At 33.7% G+C, this 18,081-nt stretch overlaps 1 pseudogene; it reads left to right on the top strand.

The window, feature by feature from the left end:
• Positions 1-13,303: 13,303 nt before the first annotated feature.
• LOC149568587 (protein EARLY-RESPONSIVE TO DEHYDRATION 7, chloroplastic-like) lies at positions 13,304-14,267 on the top strand (annotated as a pseudogene).
• Positions 14,268-18,081: the final 3,814 nt, after the last annotated feature.

Here is an 18,081-nt window from a genome sequence, read left to right as displayed (position 1 = left end):
AGATCTCTATTGTCATTGATAATGAAGATGTTATGACAATCTATGCAATTGCCTATTATGCACCAAAGCTCCATGTTATGCACATATTCATGCACTGTGTAGTGTATTCCTTGATTTTTTCTTCTCTCTGATGGCCTGATCCTTCCTACTCAAAGACTAGGTCATCCAAATTATCCAAAAAGATTAAATGTTTGAAACTTTTTCATATGTTTTTTAACAAGCTTTTCTAGGCCTTTTTAATTGGTTTTTTTAGAGGTCTTTTGCTCAAAATTTCAAGTTGAAAGTTTTCTTTGTCCCTATAATTAGGAATCCAAAGGCTGGCTATTTTAGGGACTAAAATTATATTTTTAGTTCTTCTTTTCAATGGTGTAAATAGTTTTGAATCTGAGCTCTAGGTCAAAAGTTAAGATCTTGACAATTTATATTCCAATACCATGCACATGCAATACCATGGATATATTTTGTGCTATGAGTAATGAGGATGTTATTTTTTCTACACAAAGAAGCAAACATTAGTTATCTTATGTTGAAAAACCCAAAAGAGGACTCCGCAAGACTTGGAGTAATGAAAAAATAGGTTAACAATAGTCAAATAGACAAGACAATTGATTTTTCTGCCCAAAAGCCAATTTTGTGCATTAGCACACCTAGAACACCATGGAAGGTGCACTAGTGCACTAATTTATCCTTGGACATGGAAAATTGTGTAGTTGCACACTAGCACACATGCACACTTTGACAATGTGCTTATGGTGCACATGTGTGCAACTGCTCACATGTGTATTAACATTGTGCAAGTGGGGGAGGGGGAGGGAGGGGGTTTGGAGTGCACACCTCCATAGGTTCGCACCTTCAAAGGTACACACATCCTAGGGTGTGCACATGTGCATGTGTGCATGTGTGCATCCCCAAAGTGGGGGTGAAGTGTCCATGTGCTCACTTGGTGCACTTGCACATGTGCACACTTTAAGCACATAAAAGTCTTAAAGTTTCTTTTTCAATCGTCTGACTCCCCAAACCTTCCTAATTAGAGATCAAGGTTTGACCTAGACCCAAGGGAGAGTACAAAATTACTGAGGCTTTGAACTAGATGCCTCATAAGGAATTTTGAAACTAGGGGGGCCCCATTTTGTGACTCAAAATGGGACATGCATTGTGAGGCCACAATGTTGTGTTTTAAAATTATGATAAAAACTATTATATCCAAAATTATTGCATGCATTTTATCCTCTTAGAAGTTCCATGGCCCTCCAATTTTTCTCCTTGGGCTATTATACTTTAATTGTGGAGCTTCAAGGTGCAATTGAGGTAAGGACTCACTCAAATGAACCATTGGTTGGACAACCATGTACCCCTCAACCTTAGACACTTCTGGTTGAGCCTTTGGCCTCAAAAATTGTTTTAACACCTTCATATCTCTCTCAATGAGCCACATTATTTGAATATGAATAGGACCACACAAATCAATCTCTTCTACTAGGTGTACAAGGTATTGCTCTTGGGAATTAAAAAAACTTAGAGGGAATCACATTTGAAGATCACACATCAAAAGCAAAATATTTTTCTTCTAATACTTTAGGACATCATGATGTATCTCTTTAGATGAAACACACCTAAAAGTATTGACATGTATTAAATAAACCATTATGATATCAATAAAATTATATGCTTCAAATGACAACATTCATGGAAGAGTATGCATCAACAATTCAAAATACATCAAATATTTGGATAATTTGTAAATAGCTAATGTGATATCAAGATCAAAAGTGCTTGGTATTATTGTAGGAAACATGTACTATATGCCATTAAAAAATAAACATATGCATGAACTTATATTATCACTCAAATACTCAGATTTCTCATTATGTTTCCAATAATTATAACATACTACAAAATTATGTTTATCCAATTGTGCCAATCATGCATTTTTAGTCCTAACAACTTCGATCCATCTCTTGCGAATATGTTTTTTAATGTTGCACCAAATCCTAAAGGAAATATTTTTATTTTCATTTTATCTATGATATTATCTTCTTCCTTTTATGTAAGAGTTCATGGAGAATGAACATATGTGTTGTCTACATGCACCCACATGTTTGGCATGACATTGGTAATTTGAAAATCCTTTCATAACTTTATTTGTGCTTCAAGCTTAGTTCCATTTAGATGTTTCCACAAGAAATCTATCACATTTTTCCCAACATGCTAGTATCAAATGGGTGGGCTAGTGTTATGTTAACATAATACTCTAATTTGTTAAAATTGAGTCTTTTCATTCCTAGTGGAAAGCTTGTCCGTTTTTGTCATACATCTCTTTCCACCTAGCAGGGTTAGTCCTTTTTGGATTTCACATTTTCACTTCCTTTTGATCAAACTTATTTTTTTCACATAGATGATAGAAATGATTTTGTGGTAAGAAATGTCTATACTCATCATACATAGTTTTATTGAGATCTTTTGATTGCCTATACAAAGTTTTTGGCCCATATGATGGACAACCATGTTTCCCCTTTGTTTGTAGCCCTAAAATAAGAATTGGAACCATAGTTAGTAAATAATAATTACAACTTTTAATTTTTCATATATTACCACAACAAATAGAGAGCCCAGGTACATCATGAATTGTCTAGACAAGTATTGCATGAAAGAGGAAGTTTCTATCAGTGCTAGGTCTAGATACATCATGCATATTAACACCATTCCATAATTCATGAAACTCATCAATGAGGGGCTCCATGTATACATCCATATTTTTAACTTGATATTTCCCTAAATAAACAAATTTTTTCATCAAGGTTTAATAGAATTGAAATATTTATATATAATCTTCAAGAAGAAATTGCATTGTATTCATATATTTTTATACCTGGTATGATAAGAGTTAACATTGCATGCTCATTTTTCATTGCCATCCAAGGGGGAGATTGTTGTTAATAATTAAAATTGTCCAAACATAATATGTTGTCCTAAGATCTCCAAATAGATTGACACCATCCATTGCTAAAGAAATTCTTGCATTCCTTGGTTTATTTCCTATATGTGGTCATTTTTCCTCAATTTTCTTCCAATATTTTTTATTTGTAGCCATACGCATGACACCATCTTGGCTTCTCCCTTGTGCATGATAATTTATATATTTTCCCAACTCCTTCAATTTGAGCATCCTCTCAAATCTTGGTTCTAGTGGAATTTTTCATTGCACTTTATAAGGAACCTTCTTAGATACTTGATCTTGACGATACCTACTTGTGTGACACATTGGTCATTACTTAAAATTTGCATTTTTACTATAGTAAATCATGTGCTCATTTGGACATGCATCATATATATTGTAATCCATCCCAATTTATTTCATTATGGAAGATACTTCTCTATGAGAATGAGGTAGCTTATTATCCTTTGGAAGTATTTTATTTTCCAAATGCCTATATGATGAAATATATAATTTTAATAAGTATACAAAATACTTAAATATTTTAAGACATTAAAGAACATTAATTCATAGGAATATCAAACCCTACCTTAATACGTTAGTAAAGAATGCTTTTGTCAATCCATGTGTAACCTTCAAGTTCAACAATAATATAAGTGTCACCAATATAGAAGTATCCACATTTGTAAAATAGGCATCCTAGACAACTAAACTAGAGGTGAGTCAATAGATTCTTTGAAAGATATGTAGAAGTCTTGGATAAATTCATTAACCCTAACCTCATTTATCTATGAAGTAGTGTCATGTCCCCTTTTCAAATAATAAAAAAATAATAATCTTTGCTAAGGCAGGCAGGCCCAAGAAAGTGAAGTTTCTGAAAAAGGGGGTTAATCTTCGGAAACCGTTGGACTAATAAATGAAAATTATTATAAAAATATGTTTCATTAACCTCTCTTGGATGTGAGTTATGGTTATGCCCTCTTTAAGGGGTTTGGAGGCATTTTGGGCAGATTCCAGAACTCAATTTTTGCTCATTTTTTGTTACTCTTCAGAGGCTGCCAAACCTATGGAGAAGGAGACCCAAGAACGAGAGTTTGCAAGTTTCTAGGGAGACCCAAGAACGGGAGTTTGTAGGTTTCCAAGAAGGCTAAGGATGGGATTTTGAAGCCATTCCATGTGCATGCTCATACAGAGTTTGCCTTTGTGCTGAACAAGATTTGTGGGTTTTTGGGTGTGTTTTTTGTATGAGTTTGGTGTTTTCAGTTGAGTATTTCATATCAGTTTGGGTTGCTGCTATATTTCAGACTTTAAGGTGTTAAAATAGAGCTGAATATATGTATTGGGACATGATTAAACTTCTAAGATAGATTATTAGTATTTTTGTGGTTTTTCCGGGCATTTTTATGTTAATTTCAAGAGCCCGATGAGCATAGTTTTTGTCCTACATTTGAGAATTGTTGTGTAAAAGATATACAGATCTAGAAATGTCATTTTGTAGGCTGTTATGCTGCTGAAATTTCTGTAAAAATTTCCACTTTCAGTTTTATTAATAATAGGTGAAGCTGTGAAGCTTTTGGCACAATTTTTGGCATACCCGATTTGGGGTTTCTTGAGAAATTTGGTGGATCTTTGTGATATTAGTTGTTTGATCTTGAAAATATGATTAGAGGTTGGAAATATCATATAAAATCAGAGAAAGGGACATTTTAGTGGTATCAGAGCCATGATCTTGCCAGCCTGAGGGTTTGTAGAAGTTTGCATGTCAGTTTTGAGAACTACCCAAATCTTGCATGTCATAATTTATGGTTGCATGTTGCTTCTAATCAGCTACATGTCAAAATTTATGGTTTCCTACTACTTCTAATCATTTTTATGTTAGTTCTTGGTGAATTTGGTGGTTTTAGAAGTTTGCATGTCAGTTTTGACAACTACCCAGATCTTGCATGTCAGTTTTGACAACTACCCAGATCTTGCATGTCAATTTTGACAACTACCCAGATCTTGCATGTCATAATTTGTTGTTGCATGTTGCTTCCAATCAACTGGATGTCAAAATGTATGGTTGCATTCTACTTCTAATCATTTGCATGTTAGTTCTTGGTGAATTTGGTGGTTGCATGTTGCTTCTAATCAGCTGCATGTCAAAATTTATGGTTGCATGCAACTAAGTGAAAGAGAAAAAAGATATTTGCAGTGAGAAAAGAATAAAGAAATTTTGATCAAACCTCTAGTTGAAAGTAAAAGTACAAAATCCAAGGAAGGGAAAAGTATGGCTGATCCAGATGAGATGGCAAAGAAATTCTTCCAAGGCATCCAAAATACTCAGAAGCAAACAGTGGATAGTTTGGCAGAAACTAGAGAGGCTTTGCGAATATTGATAGAAAAACTACAAGGATTTGCATCTATTAATGAGAAAGGGAGCACTTTAGAGGAGCCAAGAAATCTGAAATCCACACCATCTAAATCAGCCAAAACTATTTTCTTGCCTGCAGATGAGCCACCAGTACCAAATCTAGCCATTAATCCTATGGAAGAGGTTATAGGTAACTTGATTACATTAAGAGCTACTTACAATGGCTTAGATGATGACTTTCATAGTTCGGTTCCTTTTAGAGAATATGTGGATATGATGAACACTTTGATGCCCAAGAAAGAGTACAGAAGGGAGCATGACATAAGTGGAAGAGAGCTCAAAAATAAAATAAGCAAATTTATAGCACCTACTTTTGATGGAACAAATAAAATTTCAGCTAGAGCATGGCTACAAAAATTATAAACCTTCTTCACACTTAACCCCATGAAGGAGAGTGATGTTGTTCAAATTGCAAGTCTACACTTGGAAGATGCAGCCTATGATTGGTGGTATCATGGAATGACTACTCAAGGTCATGATCAGGTAACTACATTTGATGATTTTAGTCAAAAAGTGATAGATAGATTTGACCTCAAGGATGATGATTATGAGGATGTTGTTGTGCATGATGGTGAGATACTTGGTAGAGATGAGCAGACATTGAGCATTGATGACTTTTCTGAGAGAGAGTACAAGGAACAGTTAGATGTTTCATCACATGAGGTTGAGGCTAGTAGTACTTCACATGATTTATCTAGCCAGCTGAAGGTGAGTGAAGACAGTATTGTGACTACATTATCTCATAATGACAGGTATGTGAAATTAGTTGGTATTGGTCATATTATTCAAGTGAGGATTTTTCTTGAGTTACCAGCTGATTCTAGTTTACAGATATGGACTCGAGATTGTTATATTGGCATTTGGGATTCAGTTGATTGTAAATCTTTAGCACTTTTTGGTAGCAGTGATTGTTTGGGTGCTATCATGGATTTGATTAGCAGACTGCACAGTGTTGTATTTTCTTATGCCAGGAGCTTATCTGATGTTTGTATTAGTTTTTATACACCGGTGTTGGGCTTTGTTCATATATCCAATCGACCATACTTGCTGGAATGTGTTGATGATCTTTCATATTTGGTAGTGTGTACAGATGAGTCCCAGGATCATATTGGCATTGATGACATCCAGGAGGATGTAGTGGGCAGTTTTGAAGACTTAGTTTCCTTGGGTACAGTGGAGTTGGACAGTAGTGCTATAGTTTTTGATACTCCGTATGTTGATATGAGCTTTAGAGTTGATGTACAGGATATGGATGGTAATACTCTAGAGACTAGTAACTTTAAGGATACTCCTTTAGACAGTGCATTAGAGGAGGTTTGCAGGAGATAGTAAAGCCAGTGCCATCATGTGTCTAATTAGTTGAGATTTAGTGACTAAGACATTGCTATCACTTGCCAGCATTTTGATGTTGCTCATCAGTTGTTATCAGCTTATGGATGGGGTTCTCTTACTAGTGATGAGCAGGGAGGTAGTTATCTTTCCTTAACAGAGTTCCACTCTTTATGGGAGGCTATCTAGATTTTGAGACAAGATTATATGTAGTTGGTAGCTGATAGAGATTATCTTATGGAGTGGGGCAATACAACATATGATGCATTGTTGGCTAAGGAAGATGAGGTGAGTGAGCTTACTCAGCAGCTTGAGGTGACTTCTGAGATTCTTGAGAGTACACAGTTGGCTTTCAAGGAGTCACAATTTCATTTGGCTAAGGTGACCATGGAGTTAGAGCAACTACAGTCTTTACCAGATTCTATACAGTCACAAGCAGTGGTGTCTGATGATCCGAGGATGTTCATGGTCGAGATTGTCAAAGATAGTGGAGATGGGGATGCATCCATCCTTGATACTAACATTGGCATATCAGGTTCATTCCCACTAGAGTTAGGTTAAGTTGAGTTGGGTGTTGTAGCAGATTGTTGTATGCCTGACATGGTGGTGGCCTCTAGTACTGATGGCATGGAGACTAGAGATGTATCAAAGATCATGTGTGATGTTGGTGAGTCGGCAGTTGGCATGGTTCCTGCTAGTAATACTACTCCCTTGGTGATATCTTTGGAGGTAGTAGTCAGTTCCAACATGGTTAATGATCAATTGCAGTTAGTTCCATCTAGATTACAGTCTGAGCCACTGATTGAGATTGGAAAATTCTATCGGCATTACACTGTGAGGTGCGCTCATCAATTTACCTTTGATGACCATGTTGATGAGATGATGATACAAAGATGTACTTTATTTCCTAGTGCTTATCATTAGTTATGGGATAGTTTGATTCCTCAAGATGAGAGTTGTGATGGGCATGACATGTTGATAGGTTTTGCAGTTGATAGCTTGATAATACATGACTTAGAGCAGGAGTTTTGGAGTGATGCTTCAGCGGGTGTTGTTATTGATTCTACTCCTTTGGCTATGACATCTCCTGACTTAGCTGGTGATCAATCACAGTGGGTTGTATCACTTGTTCATTGTGAGTTGTTGACTAAGGTTGGTTTTTTTTATCAACATTATATTGTAGGGTATGTACATCAATTAGCATTTGATCCTTGTGTTGAGGAGTTGAGGGCAGGCAAATTTGGTTTGGGTTCCATTTCTTGTTGTTTATCTTGTGATGGTTTTTTACCATCAGGGGTGCATGGGAGCTATGGTTATGAGACAATGGCCAGTGATTTGTAGAGTTATGTTGACTACAATAGTTGTACAGTGTGTGGATTCTCCATACTTGGTACAGTTTCATTCAAGAGCATTCACCATTGTTGCAGAGTTGGATTGTACATTCCGTATAGGCCAGTGGGATGCGTTGATGGTATTTACTGTGTTGGTAGTTTGATTTGTCCACTTTACTTGGGTTCTGATGTTCTAAGAGTTTGTGTCTCATGGGTTTTTGACTATGGTAATGGTGATTTTGGAGTTTGGTTGAGCTATAATTGTCAGTTTGATTATGGATTCCTCTTGGTCATATTGCAGAGGATATTGCAGGAGCCTGTGTTACTTGGTAGTAGAATAGTTCATGACTACATTTGGGATCCAGGTGGATTGATTGGTTTATTTTTTAGCCATTGATTGAGGACAAGCAATATTTGGGAGGGGAGGACTTGTCATGTCCCCTTTTCAAATAATAAAAAAATAATAATCTTTGCTAAGGCAGGCAGGCCCAAGAAAATGAAGTTTCTGAAAAAGGGGGTTAATCTTTGGAAACGGTTGGACTAATAAATGAAAAATATTATTAAAATATGTTTCATTAACCTCTCTTGGACGTGATTTATGGTTATTCCCTCTTTAAGGGGTTTGGAGGCATTTTGGGCAGATTCTAGAACTTGATTTTTACTCATTTTTTGTTAGATGGAGACCCAAGAATGGGAGTTTGCAGGTTTACAGAAAGGCTAAGGATGGGAGTTTGAAGCCATTCCATGTGCATTCTCATACAGAGTTTGCCTTTGTGCTGAACAGGATTTGTGGGTTTTCGGGTGTGTTTTTTGTATGAGTTTGGTGTTTTCAGTTGAGTATTTCATATCAGTTTGGTTTGCTGCTGTATTTTAGACTTTAAGGTGTTAAAATAGAGCTTAATATATGTATTGGGACGTGATTAAACTTCTGAGATAGATTATTAGTGTTTTTGTGGTGTTTCCGGGCATTTTTGTGTTAATTTCTGGAGCCTGATGAGCATAGTTTTTGTCCTACATTTGAGAACTGTTGTGGAAAGGCTATACAGATCTGGAAATGTCATTTTTTAGGCTTTTATGCTGCTGAAATTTCTGTAAAAATGTCCACTTTCAGATTTATTAATAATAGGTAATTCTGTGAAGCTTTTGGCACAATTTTTGGCATACCCGATTTGGGGTTTCTTGAGAAATTTGGTGGATCTTTGTGATATTATTTGTTTGATCTTGAAAATCTTATTAGAGGTTGGAAATATCATATAAAATCAGAGAAAGGGACATTTCAAGTAGTTTCATCCATAAACATGTCTTGTTCTTCATCTAAGGATTGATTTTCATCAATAACATCTATTGGCTCTTCAACAATATTGGGAAATAGAAATGGCTTTTCAACACAAAGTCAACTCAAATGATCAATAATAATGCATTAAATAATATTCATATAAATTATTTTTTATAAAATATGTTAATTATCATTTACCTCTTCTATATAAACTCCATATTTCATTCTATGGATACCAATAATTCATCACTTCTTTAGTTTCCCCTTTTGACAACTTTTGCAAGTGAAATATATCATTTCATTAAAGTATTCATTTTTACCTAGGGCAAGTCTTGGTGCTCATTCATCTAAATATTCAGATGATGATGATGTTCTATTTCCCTAAATGTGCCATGTACTATCGACAATAAGTATACTACTTTTAACTTGCATATCACATTCTTCAAGAGTATATGATTACAAATTAAGAAACTCAAAACTTTGAAAATGTGTGTTTAAGGTGGCATGTATTTAATTTCAAAGCCTTGAAGATGTTTTCTAATTTGAAGGATTTTATTAATATCATAAAGGAGTTTCATAATTCATGTGTACATTACTCTCAAAAAGGTTATTTGAATGAATAACTAGTTTAATATTTTAATCATAATATTAAAGATATAAAATATTGCTCTATGTGCTAATATTAAATTGTAGTCTAGTGTTTGATTTCATTAAAGATTATCTCAGAAGTAAAAAAAGCAACATAAATACCTAGTCTTCCATTAGATAAACTATTCACATTCACTTTACAAGATTCCTGTAAAAACAAAACATTAGTCAACAAGTTGTATCATACTTTGAAAATTTCTCAAAAAAAGAGGACATGTAAAAGGAAAGAGAATAATTAATCAAACCCCTAACCAAAAAGGAAAAGATATATTTTCAAAAAAATTGGTACAAAAAAAATTAGTGAAAGGTATGAAAATAAAACACTTAAGTCAAAGTATACTAAAAAATAAACACAGTGCAAATGGAGAATTCAAATCACACCACAATTGAGGCAGCTAAGGATGAGATAGTTAAAATGGAACCCTCTATTAGGGAAATAAGTAACCGAGTTCTTAGGAAGAAATATACTTGTGTTGGGCATCCTATTATTGTTGCTATGGGTAGGGAAGAAGTGTATGGCAGCCTATTATTATTGTTATGGGTGGGGTTGCAGTGTATGGGTTAGCATATACTTGGGTCATGATAGTTTATGTTGTTGATTACCTCAAGTAGATTATATTATATTGACAAACAAATTCCTCTAAAGAATTATTGTTTAGGATTTTATTGAACAAGAAGAGAGGCATTTTTAGCTGAATCTATCTTGGATGCTTTGCCAAACCTTGAATAGTGTGCAAGTGATTTCATGTTTTAAGTTGATATCCTCTTTTTGTAGGAAGCCATTATATTATTGCATGATCTAGTGTTTATCCAAAATCTAAATTACTCCACATTTTCACATGATCTATTCCTTCCAATTTTTATAATCTTAGTTATTTGGCAACAAGGGCTTATCATTTTGTGTCTTAGGAGAAATATAATTTGTAATATAGACACTTTATGAAAAATTGCATTAATGGTTGATACTCATTACTACTTATAAATGAATATTTGTAGAGTTTACTAGTCAATGACTACTAAACTGCAAGCAAAGTCTTCTTCACTTTGGTTCATTTGGAGGATAGGAATCTCTAGCACAATATGATCTCTAGAGTTGTATGGCAATCCATGGGCTAAACTAGGAGTCCTCTAATGTTTGAAATAGATAATTCAAAGTAGGAAAAGTTTTTTCAAGAATATTTGGAGAGTTTACTAGTCACTGACTACTAAACCGTAAATTTGGAGGATTAAATCAGTCAGCTATAAGAAGGGATTTTGTATCTATTTTGAAGAGCTCACATAGGATTATGGAAGTCCTACGGGGACCAAATACACTCCAAGAAAGTGAAGTGATAACTAGAAGAGGAAGATCCTAAGTGCAGAGGGGTTTTGGGTCTATAAGGAAACGAGGTTTAGATAACAGGGAGGCATTTTTTAGGAGTAGGAACTAACTCGAGAGGTACATATCTATACCTTGGGGGTAATATTAGAAACAAATCCTAGGAGGCTTATGTACTTGGAGAATCCCAAATACCTTAGGTACTATTAGATGGACCTATTGGCTTAGGAGGCAAGAAGTGAGAAGCTAATTCCAAGATCCAACACTCACTCCACGTTAGACATCAAGAGACTAGCTTATATATAGATGACAAATTCAAAGAAATTAAAAGCTCACTAAATTGAGGATTTCAAAAAATTGTCTATAGAATTGAATATTTCATAGATCATATCTACATAATCACAAGGTGCAAGAAGTCATTGAAAATAAAATAAAAAATACCCAATGGTCTATTTTGTAGTGATGAAATAAAATAGGGGAGAATAGGAAAATAAGATGAACAAAATCAATATTTTGCAAAGTACTTTGGTAGTAGCAAATTTAAGTTAACTTACTTAGAGAAACCAATTCAAGCTTCACTGACAAGAATTTCCCCATAGTTGGATGTAGAATTTGGTTGTTAAGCGACTACTGAAATATAAAACAACATTTAAAGATGAATACGAAAACACTTGCTAAAGCAAAAAAATTAATAGTATACATTGTGAACTACACGAAGTCATAGATGAATTAGAAAATAGTCACGTACAAGTTAATAACATATCTATTCTTGGTATTTACCTCACAAAATCATGCAAGAATATTAGAATATTAGCTATTGTTGTTCTATTTACCCTTTGACAAGTAACTGTAACCCTTCACCATGGAAACAAGAATAGAAGGAATTGAAAATAAAATAAGTAATGCTCAATAGTCTATAATATGGTGACGAAATAAAATAGGGATACATATGAAAAAAGAAAAAATTGAAAAATCAAAATTCTAAAGAGTACTTTACTAGTAGAAAATTTTAGTTAACTTACCTGAAGAAACTGATTCAAAATTCACAAACAAGAATTTCCCAACATTTGGATATAGTATTCCATTGTTAAGCACCTACTAGAATATAAAACAATAATAAGAGATGAATAAGAAAACACTCATTGAAGCAAAAATTAGATAGTATACAAAGTGAAATGCACAAATTCACAAGCGAATCAAAACATAGTTAGTGCAAATGAATGACAAATATGTTGTTAGTATTTACCTCACAAAATTGTGCTTGCGGAAGAATATTAACAATACCTTAGTTGGTAGCCATTAATGTTCTTTATTTGTTTTAACAAACACCTATAACACCTCACAGACAAGAATTTCCCAACATTTGGATATAGTATTCCATTGTTAAGTACCTACTAGAATATAAAACAATAATAAGAGACAAATAAAAAAATACTCATTGAAGCAAAAAATAGATAGTATATAGAGTGAAATGCAAAAATTTCAAAAAATAGTTAGTGCAAATGAATGACAAATATGTTCTTTGTATTTATCTCACAAAATTGTGCTTGCGGAAGAATATTAACAATACCTTAGCTGGTAGCCATTGTTGTTCTTTATTTGTTTTCACAAAAACCTGTAACACTTCACCATGGAAAAATGAAATTTAGTTATACACATTTTACCATGAATGAACTCAACAATTTCTAAATAAGAACTAAATTTCAGCCTTCTGGTGCCATATATTCACTCTTCCTTATCCAAAATTTAGATTAATTAATCTAGGCAAGGGTGAAATTATGTATTTATTTAGTAAACTTAAAATTTTTTATAATAATTTTGAGTCAAATTTATCTTACAGATCCACTAATAAGAATACTTGTGAATATGTTAAATTTGTATAAGTAGAAATTAGGATCTTAGTGGAAAAAGATAGAATTTTAAACTCTATTTGATAAGCACTAAATAGTTACAACTTAGTAGACTAGCCATGGCTACACTCTCATTATAGAAAATGTTTTACTGATGATGAAGATTGGATCTTCAAATTCTAATCTCATTACATAGATAAAAAATGCCACTTCATGAATATGGGAGTTGGAGTTTTTTCTTGTTAGTAAGAGACAATTTTTAAATGAAGAAAAATGAAACATGTTGGATTAAGGGATATCTACATTAAATCATTATACAATTAGGTTGAAAGATAAAAATGTGAATACAACACTTAGCCAAAGGCAAAGTAGTCGTTAAGGCTAATCATTGCCTTTGTTTATTTTCCCTTTAGCTTCCCATAGAGGCATATGATAGTAATAAAGATGCTGAAACAATGAAGAATTTTCTCAACTATGGCTTAACAATTGTAGTTGAAGGATAGGAGTGTGCTTTGCAAGAGCTGGAAAGGCACCTAGACTGATATATCCTTTTCTTTGTCTAGAATGTCTCTAAGAGTTTGAGGATTTTTAGTGAGAAGAGAAGTAGAAATGGAAGGGAAAATGGTCCTTCTAAGGTGAAAGTAACAAGGGTACAATGTGTGTCTTATTCTATGATGATTGCTCCTAATGTTGAGGACTACAATGGACTTGTACCTTAAATTATTTTTGTAGCTTCAGGGCACATTGTTAAGAGAGAGATGTGTTTCAAGAATGCCAAAGAATTTGGCAGTGGATGTTCTATCTAGAGTAGTGAAAGTGGCAACATTTATAGCACAATTTGTTCTAAATTCATCACTAGACAAAAATTTCTTTAGCCTTCTCCCTAAGGAGATAGTTCTTTCTTTACTTGATTCCTTTGGTAAAGTTTGTAATATATTTGAAGTTGTTGGAAAGGATGTGCTAAAAACTTCTTTGGTTGTAATGATAGGGCTTTTAAATGACATGTATAGAGAGAAAGCTACTAAGCTAACACATGAAAACCTTGGAGCTGTAGGCCATGTGATCTCTATAGCTTAGACCATCTCCAAAATTAGAAATACTCTAAATCCAAAAAATTCAAAAACTACTTCCAAAGAAACATGTAAGCCGCTAACAAGAAAAAAATAATCTAAATAAATGAAACATAGTGCATTCTTTTATTGGGTAGTTTTTGCATTGGGAATGGAAACCATGTAACATGACTTGTAGAAAAAATATTTTTAACGGATCATATTCTATCAAATCAGTACCTATGAAGAATATTGTGTTGTGTAATGGGATATTGTCTTACATTCTTGAAAAGAACTTTGTTCATAGAGATGTGAAGAATAAAACAACATCTATGAAACATTTTCCCCTTCCTTAACTAAAAATAGAGTCAACACACATTGATATTCAAAGTCCCCATAGGTATCTGAATCTAGGTCTTCATATTGGAACTAAATGCTTTAAGTTTAAACGATTAATTTCAACCTCTAAGATAAAACAATTTATAATTATTTTTTAAAATGGTGCAAACATTTATAATGGAATTGGTTAAGTGCTTGACCAAGCAAAAGCTAATCTATTTCCTCTTCTACAGATCAACTAATTTTCTCCATAAATAGTCTAAATCTTTAGATTCTCATATTCTCCACATTTTATGATATCTAATCTAATCATAAAGCCTTGTTATGTCTCTCCACTTGTACAAAAAGAAATATTATATTTAGTGGTATTAGTAATGTAAAATAATGTCAAGAAATAATAGAAATTGGCTAATGCCTGAATAGGTTGCGATTAAATATGACAACCAAAAGTATTGTATACAATTAGCTATTTCAAGATTACCCTTGTATTAGTATGCATTCAAGGCATTTTAAAAAGACCATTATTAAACATAGAAATTCTAATGCACTTATTGCCAAAACCAAAACTAAAATAGGTAAAGGCCCAATAATGTTATGAAATGTTTATTAAGCTTCTCTATCTCATCTACAAAAATTGATGAAAAAAATAATAGATAGAGGAAAATCATGTTCATCCCTTCATCTGCACAAGAATCAATTTAAAACTTATATCAAGGTGCAATTTTATGGAGGGAAGTATGATCCTATATTGAGTGTTGCAATGAAACAATGGTGCCTTTTTAAAGCTATAAAATAGAAAAAATGGGATTACAAGTGAACCCTAATAAAAGTGATTTAATTTTCTAAAGAGAAACAAGGGTTTAAGGTTTCAGTTGGAAGGAATATTATAGAAACACAAATGATAAGTGGTGTACTCTCTCCATCTACCTTATAAAAAATATGGCTTCATTGGTATAGATTTTTCTTTTATAATTGTTAGGGAGATAATATCAATGAGTCAAAATCTCTTCTTTAGAATGTAATAAAAAAAGGAATATAGAAAAATAAAAATGTTAGTTAAAAAATAACATACACAAAAAAATTGTGAAAAATAAATCACAACTAATAAAAAAAATTTCTTGGCACTAACTATTGTTGATTGTCAGTTTTGTTCAGCACAATAGATGCCAAGTGATAGGAGAAGGTGTTGAGCTAGCTCGGCACAGGAAAATTTCAAGTGAACTTGGCACACAAAGAAACTCGACAAGTATATGTCGAGTGATCTTAGCAGTGTGGATGCCAAGTGAGCTTGGTCACCACTATAGGGTGGAGCTTGGTAGAAGTGGATGACGGGTGAGCTCGATAATAACTACATAAAACATCTACCAAATACAATACCGAGTGACCAGACTTATATCATGAATATTTGCACCATTAAAACTAGAGAGCCAAAGCTTGAAGTATACAACAATAAACTTCTCAAATGCAAAAAATAGAGGAAAATAAATGGATTCAAGTATGCCTACTTGCTTTCTATTCAACTTTGATTAAAAACATTACAAAATTTGGAAGCATTTAGCTTTAATCAGATAACCCTAAAATAACCCTTAATCTTCAAACGGGTAAAACTTCAAATTTTAAACTTTAAATTTTAAACTTACAGCTTTAATGGCTGCATACAATAGTGCTTGGAGCAATCACTACTTCACATGATGAATTCAACAAATACAAACTTATAGAATGACCAACAAAGAAACATGTGTAACTATAGGCAAAAAACAAGCTTCCTTCTATCCTCTACATGACTGGATCTATTGATCACTTTATTTCTTCTTTCTTCTCTACTCTTCTCTGCAATTTATCTCTTCAACTCTATGTTTGAATGAACCAAATCATTCCTTTTGTCTTACTAGCAAAATATTTTCCCTCTCATTTCTAGATTTGAAAACTCACCTACTTGCATTAAATTTTTTGAATATTTTGCAATCTTTTAGGTGGTAGCTGGGCATTTGGCTCCAGGGGCAAACAACTGTAGCATTAAATATTTTAACACTTCCTCTTTGTCCTAGGCCAAACAAACAAGGATCACTGCTCATCCAAATCAACTACACCAAGACACTCTCTTAGGTGTGCAAAAGTTCCAATGCCTAATGGCTTAGTAAATATGTCTATTAGCTACTACTCAGACTTACAAAATCTCATTTTGATATCCCCATCCTCCACCAATTCTCTGATGAAGAGATATATGATCTCAATGTGCTTACTTCTCCCATGGAAGACTAGATTCTTGGATAATGCAATTGATGAGATGTTGTCAGAATAAATTGTGGCTTCATCCTCTTGCCTTTCATTCAAATCTATCAAGATCCTCCTTAAAAAAATACCTTGACATGTTGTTTCATTTGCTGGTATGTATTTAGCCTCTACTGTAGATTGAGCAACAACAGGTTGCTTCTTGGATGCCCATGAAATTGCACCCAATCTCATATGAAGCATGTATCCGAAAGTGCTCTTCCTATCATCTAAACTTTGAGCCCAATCACTATCCATGTAACCTACCAACGTGAATTCATTTTCTATAGTATACAAAATTCCAAATCCCTTGGTACCATTCACATACCTTAGGATCCTCTTTCCTAATTGCTAATGAGAATCCTTTGGTGTTTCTATAAATTAGGAAATATGACTTACTACATGCATTATATTTGGCCAACTTGTAGTCAAATACATCAAACTTCCAACCATGCTCTTGTCTAGTGTTGGATTTACACTTTTGCTACAATCTTCCTTGCTCAACTTTAGACCTACTACTATTGGTGTTGGGGTTGCCTTACTATTCTGCATTTTGAATCTCTCCAAGATTTGCTTTGCATATTTTTCTTGAGAGATAAAGATGCCATCATGCATTTGTTTTACTTCTATGCCTAGAAAATATCTTAAGAGACCTAGGTCTGTCATTTCAAATCAATTTTTCATGGCCTCTTTGAACCCACCAATTAGGAAATTATCATTTCCAATGAAAATTAGATCATCTACATACAAGACAACAATCAACACATTACCATTTGTTGTATTGATGTAAAGTGTGGGCTCACCATCAGTTTTGCTAAAGACATTGCTCATTAAAATATGAGTCAATCCGGCTATACCATGTCCGTGGAGCTTGTTTGAGCCCATGTAGAGCTATCTTCAATCTATACACCTTGATTTCTTCACCTGCAATTTCATAATCAAGTGGTTGCTCCACATACACTTCCTTCAATACACCATTTAGAAAGGTGGACTTCACATCCATTTGATATATCTTCCATTTGTGTTGGGCTACAATTGCTATGATAGCATGCATGGTTTCCATTCTTACAACCAGGGCATATGTCTAATCATAATCTCTGCCATACTACTATTTGTACCCCTTGACCACCAAACATGCCTTATGCCTATCTATTTTCCCTTCAGCATTGCACTTGGTCTTGTATACCCATTTCACTCCAATTACTTGTTTCTTGGGAGGCAAAGTAGTTATCTCCCATGCTTCATTCCTTTCAATAGCATTTATTTCCTCATCCATGGCATTACAAAATTTCTCTTCTTTTACAAATTCCTCAAAATAAATT

The sequence above is a fragment of the Cupressus sempervirens genome, chromosome 3 (genome assembly GCF_028749045.1).
Source record: "Cupressus sempervirens isolate cs-2001-9-10 chromosome 3, ASM2874904v1, whole genome shotgun sequence".
NCBI lineage: Eukaryota > Viridiplantae > Streptophyta > Pinopsida > Cupressales > Cupressaceae > Cupressus > Cupressus sempervirens.
Note: the sequence above shows the minus strand (reverse complement) of the source record. Positions and strands in the feature narration are given on the sequence as shown.